This window comes from Cantharellus anzutake (genome assembly GCF_015039405.1).
Source record: "Cantharellus anzutake strain C23 chromosome Unknown EI90scaffold_121, whole genome shotgun sequence".
Taxonomy (NCBI): Eukaryota; Fungi; Basidiomycota; class Agaricomycetes; order Cantharellales; family Hydnaceae; genus Cantharellus; species Cantharellus anzutake.
This window is the reverse complement of record NW_024067071.1, coordinates 177,384-188,809: the sequence shown is the minus strand read 5'-3', so window position 1 is coordinate 188,809 and position 11,426 is coordinate 177,384.

Genomic DNA, 11,426 nt, shown 5'->3' with positions numbered 1-11,426 from the left:
ACGGAGACGCAAACAGGATTCCGGAGCGGAGGTCCGGAGTCGGGAGCATAGGTGTTGCGTACTCGTCTGGAAGGTGCCGAGGTTGGGGTCGGACCCGGAATGTTCCGGAGTCGGACCGAAGGTGGTGTCCGATCCGGAGGTGGGATAACCTCTTGGGAGTCGGCAAGGAGAAAGTGATGGAAGGGAAGTAGGGCTCCGGAAGTCGGAGTTCGGAGTTCCAGGCGCCCGGAGCGGAGGTCGGGATTGTATGGATATGACAGTAAATGAGTGAATTATTCAGGTTTAGAACTGAAGAAAAAGTTCCTAGTAGTCAAGAATTACTCAAACGAATGTATTATAGCTCTCCACTTCATTAGAATATTGTTCCCTAAAATTCCTGCCATGGTCCATCATAGTTTAGTGGTTTTCATGGATTTCATTCATCTCCCCTGATTCCCCTTTGTATTATCACATCCTAGTCCTCCATATGTATTGTTCGTTGTTATAGTAGGTCGTCCTTGAAGATATCATATTTTTATGTATTTTATTTAGGGCTCTGGACCTCTTGAAGCTGTCTTCCCACGTGTTTTCAGGTTTCTAACTTCATGTCCTTGTATCTCATTCATTTCTGGATGGCTTTTTACGTTCTTGGTATCATAAATTTTCATTTATTCCCACCTTTCCAATGGTACTAAAGTTGTGTTATATTTCCTGGTATTCGTTGAGTTAGCAAAAGTTCGCATGCACATTCGGTAATCATGTGCATCATTCCCATAGTCATCCATATGCAGGCGCTGTTTCTGTTTAATTGTTCGGGATTTATGGTATGTGCAGGTGTTTGTATCCTTCATATGGGCTTCCATGATTTATTTCAGATTTCTCCCTCATGATCTAAGGTTGTTTTGCACTTTCCATGCTTTGTTTTGACCGGGGTCTTCCTTATTTGGACAGAAATTGGTCTTCATGATCTGCCGAAGTGCAGATCTTGGTTCCGACGGCCGGTTCCCTTTGCATTGCCACCCTCATGTGTCTTTAAACATGATGCTGATTTCTATATTCCTGTCGTTGGTATAACTTCACAATGGCTGGACCGTTTGGGCTGAAAATTTGCATAACTATAGTTCCCTATTTTTCATAATTTCCGTCCAAATTTCGTTGTATGTTTTAATTTTGGATCCTACGTAAACATTGTCTTTTCCCTGAGCCCGGACTTTTGATGTCACTCTTCCCATTATTGGATATCTCATTAATGCGTGATCCTTTTATTATGAAAGTTTGGGTGGATTAAGATTAGATCCCTTCCTTCCTAATGGAATATCAAGCTCATCTCGGTCGTTACTGGTTGTTCTTCGCGCTTGCCTTTTAAACGTTGTCCTCATTTTCCAGGAGTTTTAGTCATATGTATCTCTGTTGTTTATGGGTAGTTTTCCCTGTAATTACTTTCATTGGGTCCGTTTGGGGGACATCTACATTTCCTATTATAAACACGACTTTGAATTTTGCATTAGTTCCTAAGGAATCCTTGTTCTGTGGTACTTCCATCCTTGGCTATGTGTGCAGACGTGGGAAAGTAGTTTCCATAGAGGTTCTCTGGTTGTTTTTATAATCAAATCTTGGTCAATTGTCCTAATTCTTTGTTTAATATTTGCTATAAATTCCCCGAGAATTCCGTCTTGTTGATGCTAAGCTTGGAGTATTTTTGCTAGTTTTCTTTCTTCCATTTTATCGTACGTAGTCGTAATAATTCGTAAAAATTCGTTAAAATTCGTTAAAATTCAGGTTCTTCTATTTTCTCATATCTACTTGTTGTATGTTTTTTTTTGTGATTTATCTGGCATATTTCCATAATGGGTTTCCATAGTGTGACTGTTATTTCTCCTACAACGGTGCATCTGGAAGCACTGTTCAAAGTGGGATCGTGGCCTCAGCGACTCAAGTGGAGCACTGTGCCCTGAGCTTGACATTTGGGGGAGATCCCATATTTACAGACTGACACTTACAGCAGACTTCAAACAAGACTTGCGGGTGGAGCGGATCTGTAGGAGGAGCGCAGACTCCGTGAGCATGGACTCAGAGGGGGGGAAGCCCCCTTTGCAGAAGGAGGGACTCAGACCAGATGGGGGGGTACTCTAGTTGATTTCAGACTGAGGTCCCCAAAAGTGTTTACAAGGTATAAGTAGGTAAGAGAAATCAAAAGAGGGACCAGTTGGTCCGGTGCGGAAATAAGCGGAAATGAGTGGGGACTTGTCAAACTAAACCAAGGATGAGAACCTGGGAAATGGGAGGCAAGGAATGAATAAAGTCAAAGCAGATCAAGTACCAATATTGACAGATTAAATGAATGAATAGGAAAGTGCAATAGCACATGGATCAAATGCCAATATTGGGGTGAACATAATAGGCACTCGGCAAGGAATGAATGGTATGTTGCCGAGTGACAAAAATGGCCAGAGGACAAAAGCGGGGGTCAGCATGCGGCGCCAATACAAGTCCGCAAATAAGCAGGGTCGGTGCGGTGCCGACACAAGTCCATGAACAGAGGTTGATCTGTCAGTACTGTCACACAAGGACAGCATGAAGGCCAACAGAGGTACAGAGGGGAGTGGGAGTGTTGACCTGACCAGAGGTGTCAAGGGCAACCAGAAGTGGGCAGAGGGCATGGAAGTGGGCAGAGGGTGCGGAATGCACAGAAGCAGTGCATGGCTGTGACCACATAGCAAGCAATGAGTGTGGTTCAGATGGAGACAAGGCTGGCATAGGAACTGGAGGGACTGAATGCCGGGAGTGCCAAGGGCTCGGGAACTGGAGGTAAGGTCGGAATGCCGGCAGGGTCTAGGTTCTGATTGTTGGCCAAGTCTCACGCAATAAGGCAGGGGGCCAGACATTGGTTGGGGGCTGGTTAGGATGGGTTTCGGGTCGGTGGATTCACCTATCGGCATTGGTTCACCACTGATGGAGCCCCAGGATTTGTCGGTCATGACAGAGGGACCTTGCAGCAATGTTGACTCAGGCAGAGATGAAGTTTAGAGGTGAACTTAAGACGAGAGTACTTTGGGGGGTTTCTAGTTGATATTCGAACTAAGGTACATCGACAGTAAACTACGAGTATAAATATGAAAGGAGAACAAAGAAGGGGCCAGTCAGTCCGGCGTGGGATGGGGGTGGAATGGTAAGTGTGACAAAACTAAATGAGCAATGAGGACTGGGGAAATGGAACAGAAGGAAAGGTGGTGGATCAAATGTCAATATATGAATAATGTTAGAGACTGGATGCAAGATGAAGGATATGTCTCCATGGTGGAGGGCTTCAGCCTCAGTGACTCAGACCAGGAGTGCTGTGCCAAGTTACACGTCCGTGCCCTAATTTACTTACTGGCAGCGAGAACTAAAAAGGGGGATTAACTCTAGTTGATTTTATCACTAGGGTGTAACCTATCTACAAGTTATGTATATATAGTTACAGCGAGGGTGGGCCCGTGAATGACAGGACTGAGTGGAGCAGGGCTAATGGAGTTAACATTAGCTGACTGAATGTTACCGACAAGTCAGGTTACAGGGTTAGCGGAGTGGTGGGCTTTAACCCAGAAATGGAAAGGAGGGATAGGCCCGAAGGTAGACTTGCAGGGCAAGCAAGTGAATTGCCCAGCAGGGGTGGGAGTGTGCTAGCAGACGTTGGAGCTGTCCAGAGGCCTTCAGGGTTCCATACTTAGGGAGGTGTAGGTAATATATTGAATTGAGGGGGTGGTGACCATCAAGGGAGTCGGAGGTGATTGTGGAATATGGGGGCTCCGAGGTTAGTGACAAAGGAGTGGAGGTAGTCCAGAAGGATCAGAGGGAGTGGAGGACAATGGCTGTAGATGGATATGACAGTATCCCCTTCTTAGGCTTGAACCCTTGAAGGCCCAGAATTAGTAAGGTGAGGGGAGCTGTACTTACAGGAAAAAATGAAAATGGGAATGAGGAGTGGAGAGGAATGGGAGAGGAGTTGAGGTTCCTAAGGAGCTTCAGGTCCAGGCTTGTCTGGGTACCAAGAGTGGAAAGCTTCAATGAGGTTGGAGGCGTGATTGAGTTCACTGGCAAGGAGCCATTGTGTCTCCTCATTGGTCCCTTCATAGCCTAACCACTTGACCAGGTGGAGCAACTTGTTGCATCTACATCGGTCGATCTTGGAGTTGAGTATCTCTTCGACCTCGAACTCCATTTTGCCTTTGATTTCTATTGGAGGCAGAGGTGGTTGGTGGCGGTTTGGAATGACATTTCGGACGGAGGGTTCGATCTGTGAGACATGGAATACCAGGTGAATGGCTCGCATGTTTTCCAGCAGGCAGAGAGTGAGGGAGTGGGTTCTAATGTGGGCAATGATCTCAAAAGGGCCAAGGTGTTTCTTGGAGAGCTTCTTTGAAGGTTGGGTGGAGCGGAAATACTTGGCCTTTGCATAGACCGAAGTTTCTACTGTCATATCTGTACCTACCCAATCCTGAACCGACTTCCAGACCCCCATCTTCGCCACCTCCGGAGTCCTACCCTACCGCCTTCCATTCCGATATTCACCTTCGGACCTGACACCACTCCTCCTCTCACCCCTCACGACACCTCCCTTCCATCACTCTCCTACCCTTCTCCCGTCCGCTCCGATACTCACCTTCGGACCTGACACCTTTCCTCTCCTCCACTCCACTACCCGTCCCTCTCTCCTCTCTCCTTCCTCTGACCCTCTCCTGCCAACCCTCTGGCAAGTTACAACCTTCCACCGCTGTCCCATACCTTGTACTCGTACACTGCTCGTACCTTCACTCCGAGATTCCATCATAGTTCCTACCTCGGACTTTGACTCCACCTCGGCTTTAGTCCATTGCATTGGTGACCTCATACTATGTAAACACCATTGCCAATATTCCTCGGACTTTCAACCCCACGTCCATAACCTCCGTAAGCTCCATAACACCCAAGCTCCACAGATCATCTTTGGCACTTTCGCCGCTTGTAATGTATCTTTCACATTTTCCCCTCATCCCTATTTGGACTGCTGCTTCTTCCCATTCTAGCCAGTTGTCATCATCCCCACTTCACCTCATCCTCCTGCCCCTCTGGGCTTCGCCCTCCCTACCTCCTTTCGGATGTACCACAAATTCTGCCCTATGACCTTCGGTACCGCTCCGCTTCTGTCATCCCTTTGTTCCCGTTCGGATGCCTTCATTCCGATTCGGACCCCCTTTGTTTCCCTTGTGCTTTCGCCCTCCCCATTATATACTGGTGCTTGTACATACTCGTTTTGGACCTTCAGTCTAAAATCGACCTGAAATGCCCCCTAGAGACTTCCTGCTTGCCGCCTATGAAATTAAGGACCAAATGGACAAACAGCAATGGCACAGCGCTCCGCTTGAGTCGCTGAGGCCAAGGTCCCTCCTTGCTAAGTCTCCGGTTCCCCTCCAGAATCATCCGCCCTCGCCCAGTTCTAACACCTACCTCGAAAGCTGGAGCAGGACTCCAACAGGAGTCTGCCAGGCCCTGGTAATGAATCTGAGCATGGTGCATTTCCTCATGAAGGAAGTGATGGAGGGAGTCAAGATCTACCGAGTACTCTTGGGTGCATACTGATGTTAAGTCTCATTCTGGGTGAATGGTTATGTTCAGATGGTAGCCCTTATTGGCAAAGAACAGAGAGATGCCTGTGGTGGCATTTGGAGCATTGTTGTATGCAAACTCCGTGAGAGGTAGGAGTTCGGACCAATTATCCTGCTGGTAGTTACTTGTCAGGGCATGTCTTCAGGTCACTAGTGTAAGTAGTGCAGTGCCACATGGCCCATATCCCCATCAAGTTCTTCTTCTTTTCTGCTTCTGATCTTCTATTTGATCCGGTCACACAGTATCAGTTATGATGCCATGTGATCTTCTATCATCTTTGATCTGCTCCTACTGGTGATTAGTTAGTTGGCTAGTTACTGTCTCTACTGTGTATATATATCCTTTGCTGGCATGGGCATGTCCCCCAGCTTTGCTATCAACTTGGTTTTGGGGGCATCCTTTGTTGCGAGCATGCATGACCCTGACATTACTATAGATGTGCAGGTACTGCTCAAGCATTTGGTTCATCTGTTCAGTCTGTCCATCTCCCTCTGGGTGATAACTGGAGGTGAAGTGGAGGTGGATGTCGAGGGCTTTACCAAGTGAATGGAAAAATGAGAAATGAACTTCAGACCCCTGTCAGAGGTGACGTGGGAAGGAACTCCATGCTTGGAGAACATGTGGAGGAGGAATAGCTTGGCCAGTTCTGGAGAGGTGATGGTATTTTGGGTAAGAATGAAAATGCACTGTTTGGACAGGTGGTCCACAATGACCAGGATGGAAGTGAATCCAGAAGAGGAGGGTAGCTGTTCGATGAAGTCCATTGAGATGGAGTTCCAAGGGTGATCGGGGATGGGGAGTTGTTTGAGTAAGCCATAAGGCTTGTGACAAGGAACTTTGGTGCAGGCACAAGGAGTACAAGAGGACATGTAGTTCCTGATGAAGTTATGGATACCCGGCCAGGTATAATCACGACAGACTAGCTCCAGGGTCTGGTTTTGACCAAAGTGTCTGGAGAGCTGGTGGTCGTGTTTGTCTCACAATATGCAGAGACAAAGATCATTGGATTCCGGAACATAAATGTGGTTGTCCAGCCTTTGGCATCGGAGGTTGGGGGCAGCGAGATGAGAAGAGATTGTGGTGTTGGAGGAGAGGGATGACAGGATGTCTCAATGGAGAGCCTCTGTGTCGATGAGTATGGCTGCCTGGATTACTGTGGCAGCTAGAAACGTGGCTCGTAAGGATGCAGTGAGCTGCTCCGAAGTGAAGACCGGTCAGAAGTTCTGTGGATTGATGCAAGTGTAGTCCATATCCCCTTCTTGGGATAGACATCCCAGCATCTAGTCAATGCATCTGGTTTCACTCCGAGTCTTCCAGGATGGAATTGGACAGTCATGTGGAATTGGGAGAGGAACTCTGACCAGCAGGCTTGCCGCTGAGTCAAGAGTTTGGTGGTAGAGAAATACTCAAGGTTCTTGTGGTCGGTGACGACATTGATTGGGGTTCCTGAACCTTCAAGATAGTGATGCCACTGTCAAAAACCCGTTTTGATTATGGAAGAGGGGGTAAATGCGTGAGTCCGAATGCAGGCGGGGCTCAACTAGAGGGGGGTCCGAGGGCTCCGGTAGTGAACCGAAGCTTCTCAGGGAGCCCGGTTCTGCTGGATGGTACAAGAGGCTCTAAGAAGGACGCGGCCTCAGCGACTCGGAGGGAGCGCTGTGCCTCCGTTACGTCTCTGTTAGTCCTTGTATTTCTTATGTCTGAGGTGTCTTGTAGAACAGGGACAGGATTCACTCAGAGGGACTTTGGGTGGCATTTTAGTCGAGATTAGAACTGAGGAACTACAGGTTCTAATCTACATGTATTTATTAAAGGAGGATGGGGAGGACTTTAGTCAAAGCCCGAAATGACAAAATGGGGAAAACACCGAAAGGTACCGAATGATACCGAGAGGTACCGAAAGGTTCCGAACGATATCTAAAACGGGGAACCGAGGTGTCGGGCCAAGGAGGGCGGAGTTGGAGGCCGGAAAATGAATGGGGAAGACAAATGGATAAAGGGGGTTAGCCGACTGAATGGTAGTAAGAAGGTAGTCGTGCTAAGAATGGGAGATGACTAATAAGTGATAACGTGAGGGAGATCACCGAAGGATGCGGGTAGCTCCGAAAACGGAGTTGCATATCCGAAGGATGTTGGGTGACTCAAATAAATGAAATGGGTGGAGGAAGGGTTTAAGGGCATGTCAAGGGATGTCGGAGGTCCGTCAGGATATCGGAGCAAATCCGGGATCTCCGAATGTTCCGACTCGGGACCGAGGTTCTGGGATGGGAGTGGCCAAGGTTCGGTGTGCTGCAACCAGACCGGAGCTGAGACAGTCAGGAGGGAAGGTGACTTGGAGAGTGGGGAGGCAAGGTGTAGGGGATGGTGAAGTTGTTAGGAAGGTGTGATGTGGTGGGAGTGCGCGGGGTCAGGATTCCGGGATATGACAGCCATGATCGGAATGCATTGTGAATGGCAAGCAGTTCCTTATCATGGGTGTCATAGTTGAGCTCCAGTGCCAAAAGTGTTCTAGAGCAGAAAGCGATGGGGTGAATCTCTCCATCACCGCAAAGGATGGACAGGATTCTGGAGATCACATAATCAGAGGCATTGGTTTCTACAATGAGAGGGGCATCAGGTACCCAATGCGTCAGGATGGGAGCTAACGTGAAGGCTTCTTTCAGAGTGTTGAAAGCAGAATGACAGTCATCAGAGAATAACCAGGGGGCTCCTTTACATGTGAGGCATGTCAAGGGGACCACAATGTCAGAGTATTGGTGGATGAAACACCAATAGAAGTTAGCGAAGCCAAGGAAGGACTGGACATCCTTGACTTTACAGGGCTCAGGCCAATCTTGGATGGCTTTGACCTTCTCGATGGACATTGTGAGTCCAGAGGGAGAAAGGCAATATCCAAGATATTCCGTGGTGTCCATATGAAATTCGCATTTCTTCGGATTGGCATATAGGCTGTGTTTGCGGAGTCTCCTAAGAACTTCTCAGCCATGCTCCTGGTGTGAAGCCATGTCTTCCGAGTAGGTAAGGATGTCGTCTAGGTAAACTACCACAGAAACGTCCAAGAGGTCGGCAAAGATCATGTTGATGAATCGCTGGAAGGCTGCAGGTGCATTTGTGAGACCGAATGGCATGACAAGCCACTTGTAGGAACCATTGTCATATCCCGGATCTTCCGCCTCCCTCCGCTCTATCCATACATGACTCCTATGACCTCCACCAGCCCTCCCAATCTCTCTTCGCTACCTCTGGTCGACACCAACAACCCTAGGACTACCTCCTCCTTCGACTCTCTCCTGCTCTGCCACCCACCTACATCTGCATCACCTCCGGACCTCCACCACCATACCTCCACCTCCTCGGACCCCTTGTTTGAAGGAGATGGGCTTGCTCGTTGTTGATGGATCCCAACTTGTCATTCCACCCTCCTTCCTACCTCCGGTCTCCACTCCTCCAGTAACCCCACTCCTCCGGTACCTCCTAACCTCCGGTACCTCCTCACTCCTATCACCTCCAGTCTCGATAATCTTATTGTTTTATCTGATATTTTCTACAACCCCAATCTTCCAGACTACAACTTCCGGGCTCTGGACCTTTCCGGACACCTCTTCTCTGTAGTTCCCTGCTTGTTCATAGACGCTTCCAGACCTTGCCATTCAGTTGGCTTTTATTTCTCTCACTCCACAAAAAACTTCAGATGTAATTTGGGCTTTTCACTGTAACGGGTCAATCGCCTTGACTCGAGACAGAGAAGAGGGGGAGGGTTGTAGTGTGCACAGGTGTGGTTCGTGGGGCCGGGTTTTGGTCCGTGGGCGCTAATGAGTCTGCAAAAACCTCAAACAAACACTCACCTACATCTCTCTTGGATGTCAAGGCTGAGTATTATGATGAGAGGGGTCTTAGACATTATCAACTAACTCAGAGGGGGCGTTAGGGTCGTGGATGGCATCTTTGCCACTTGGATGTAACTTCTGCTTTGTCCTTCACGGGTCTATTCAGTACTAACTTGTTATGTACAAGCTATTATTTTTATATGAGTTGGAAATGGAATGAATGGACTGGGGGAATGTAAACGGGCCATTAGGCAACCATAAATAAGGAATTTCCAATTGGGAACAAAGAAACAATAAAAGGAATATGAATGAATGGAGAATATATGATAACGGATCCGAAATGGGAATTGTGAAAGCTAACTCCACAACACTTCGCCACAGCGCCCACCTATCCTCCCGTCAGCAACCTCCTTGTCTCCAGCTTTCCAATGAGCCCTCATTCTAATTGGTGCAGTAATCCTTGAGATGTGGCCATTGACAGGTGCTGTCAAGACCACGTGAGACTCTACTCCATGCTGAACCATCTGGGTATGGGATTGCCATTCTGGGAAATGCTCCAGGGGTGAAGAAGGAAGGTATAGCATTACTATCGGGTGGAAAAACAGCTGGGTTGTGTGTGTGGGTATGGAGGTCTGGAGAGGGGGTGAAATTGGCGGCATGGTTGGGCGTGGGAATTTTGCTTGGGGTTGCCGGGAATGATGGGGAAAATAAGGAAAAATAGGGAATGGGTGTATGGAGTGTTGGATAGTGTGGGGATGAGCAATGGAAGCGTCAGAGGGTATGTGGTGTATGTTGGTGGCCAAATTCCGCAGAATCCGACTTTTTGCGGTGCACGGAGTTGTCCCCACAACATCGCCTATTCCTATTTGTCTTGTGGACTTCTTCTATTTACTTCCCCTTCCTGTCATATCCGTGCATACCCGACCCCGACCCGACTTCCGGACCTCCACCCTCTTCACCTCCGGAGTCATAACCTACCGCTGCCTTTCCGATACTCACCTTCGGTCTTGGCAACACACCCCTCCTCTTACCTCTCCGACCCCTTCTCCGTCCGTTCCGATACTCATCTCGGACCGAACATCTCCCTACTCGCCACCCTTCCTACAACTCCGCTCCCCCCTCACCACACCTCCACCCTCCCGTCATCCCCTACGCTATCTCCGTCCGTTCCGATATCCACCTTCGGACCTGACTACTCTTCCTTACCTTCCCCTCTCTCATTCCTCCGCCACCCTTCCGCCAAGTTACGACCATCCACCGCTGTTCCGTACTTCACACTCGGACACCGTTCGTACCTTACTCCGAGCCTCCGTCATAGTCCATACCTCGGACTTTGACTCCACCTCGGTCTTAGTCCATTGCATTGGTGACCTCATACTACGTGAACACCATTGCCAATATTCCTCGGACTTCCAACCCCGCCTCCGTAACCTCCGTAAGCTCCGCAATCCCCGAGCTTCGCGGACCGCCTCCGGCACTCTCGCCATTTGTAATGTATTTCTCGCAATTCCCCCTCATCCCTATTTGGACTACTGCTTCTTTCTATTCTAGCCAGTTAGTCATCACCCCCACTTCCCCTCATCCTCCTGCCCCTCTGGGCCTCGCCCACTCTACCTCCTTTCGGATGTATCACAGGTCTTGCCCTATGACCTTCGGTACCGCTCCGCTCCCTCTAACCCTTTGTTCCCCGTTCGGACGTCTTCGTTCCGATTCGGTCACCCTTTGTTTCTCCTTGTGCTTTTGCCCCTTCCTTATATATCGGCGCTTGTACATACTCGTCTGTTTCAGTCCGAAATCGACCTGAAATGCCCCCAAGAGACTTCCTGCTCGCCTACTGTGAAATTAAGGACCAAATGGACAAACAGCAATGGCACAGCGCTCCGCTTGAGTCGCTGAGGCCAAGGTCCCTCCACGCTAAGTCTCCGATTCCACTCCGGAGTCGTCCGTTTCCGCCCATCTCTAACACTTCCCTTGGTAACCTTTGTTTACCTTCGG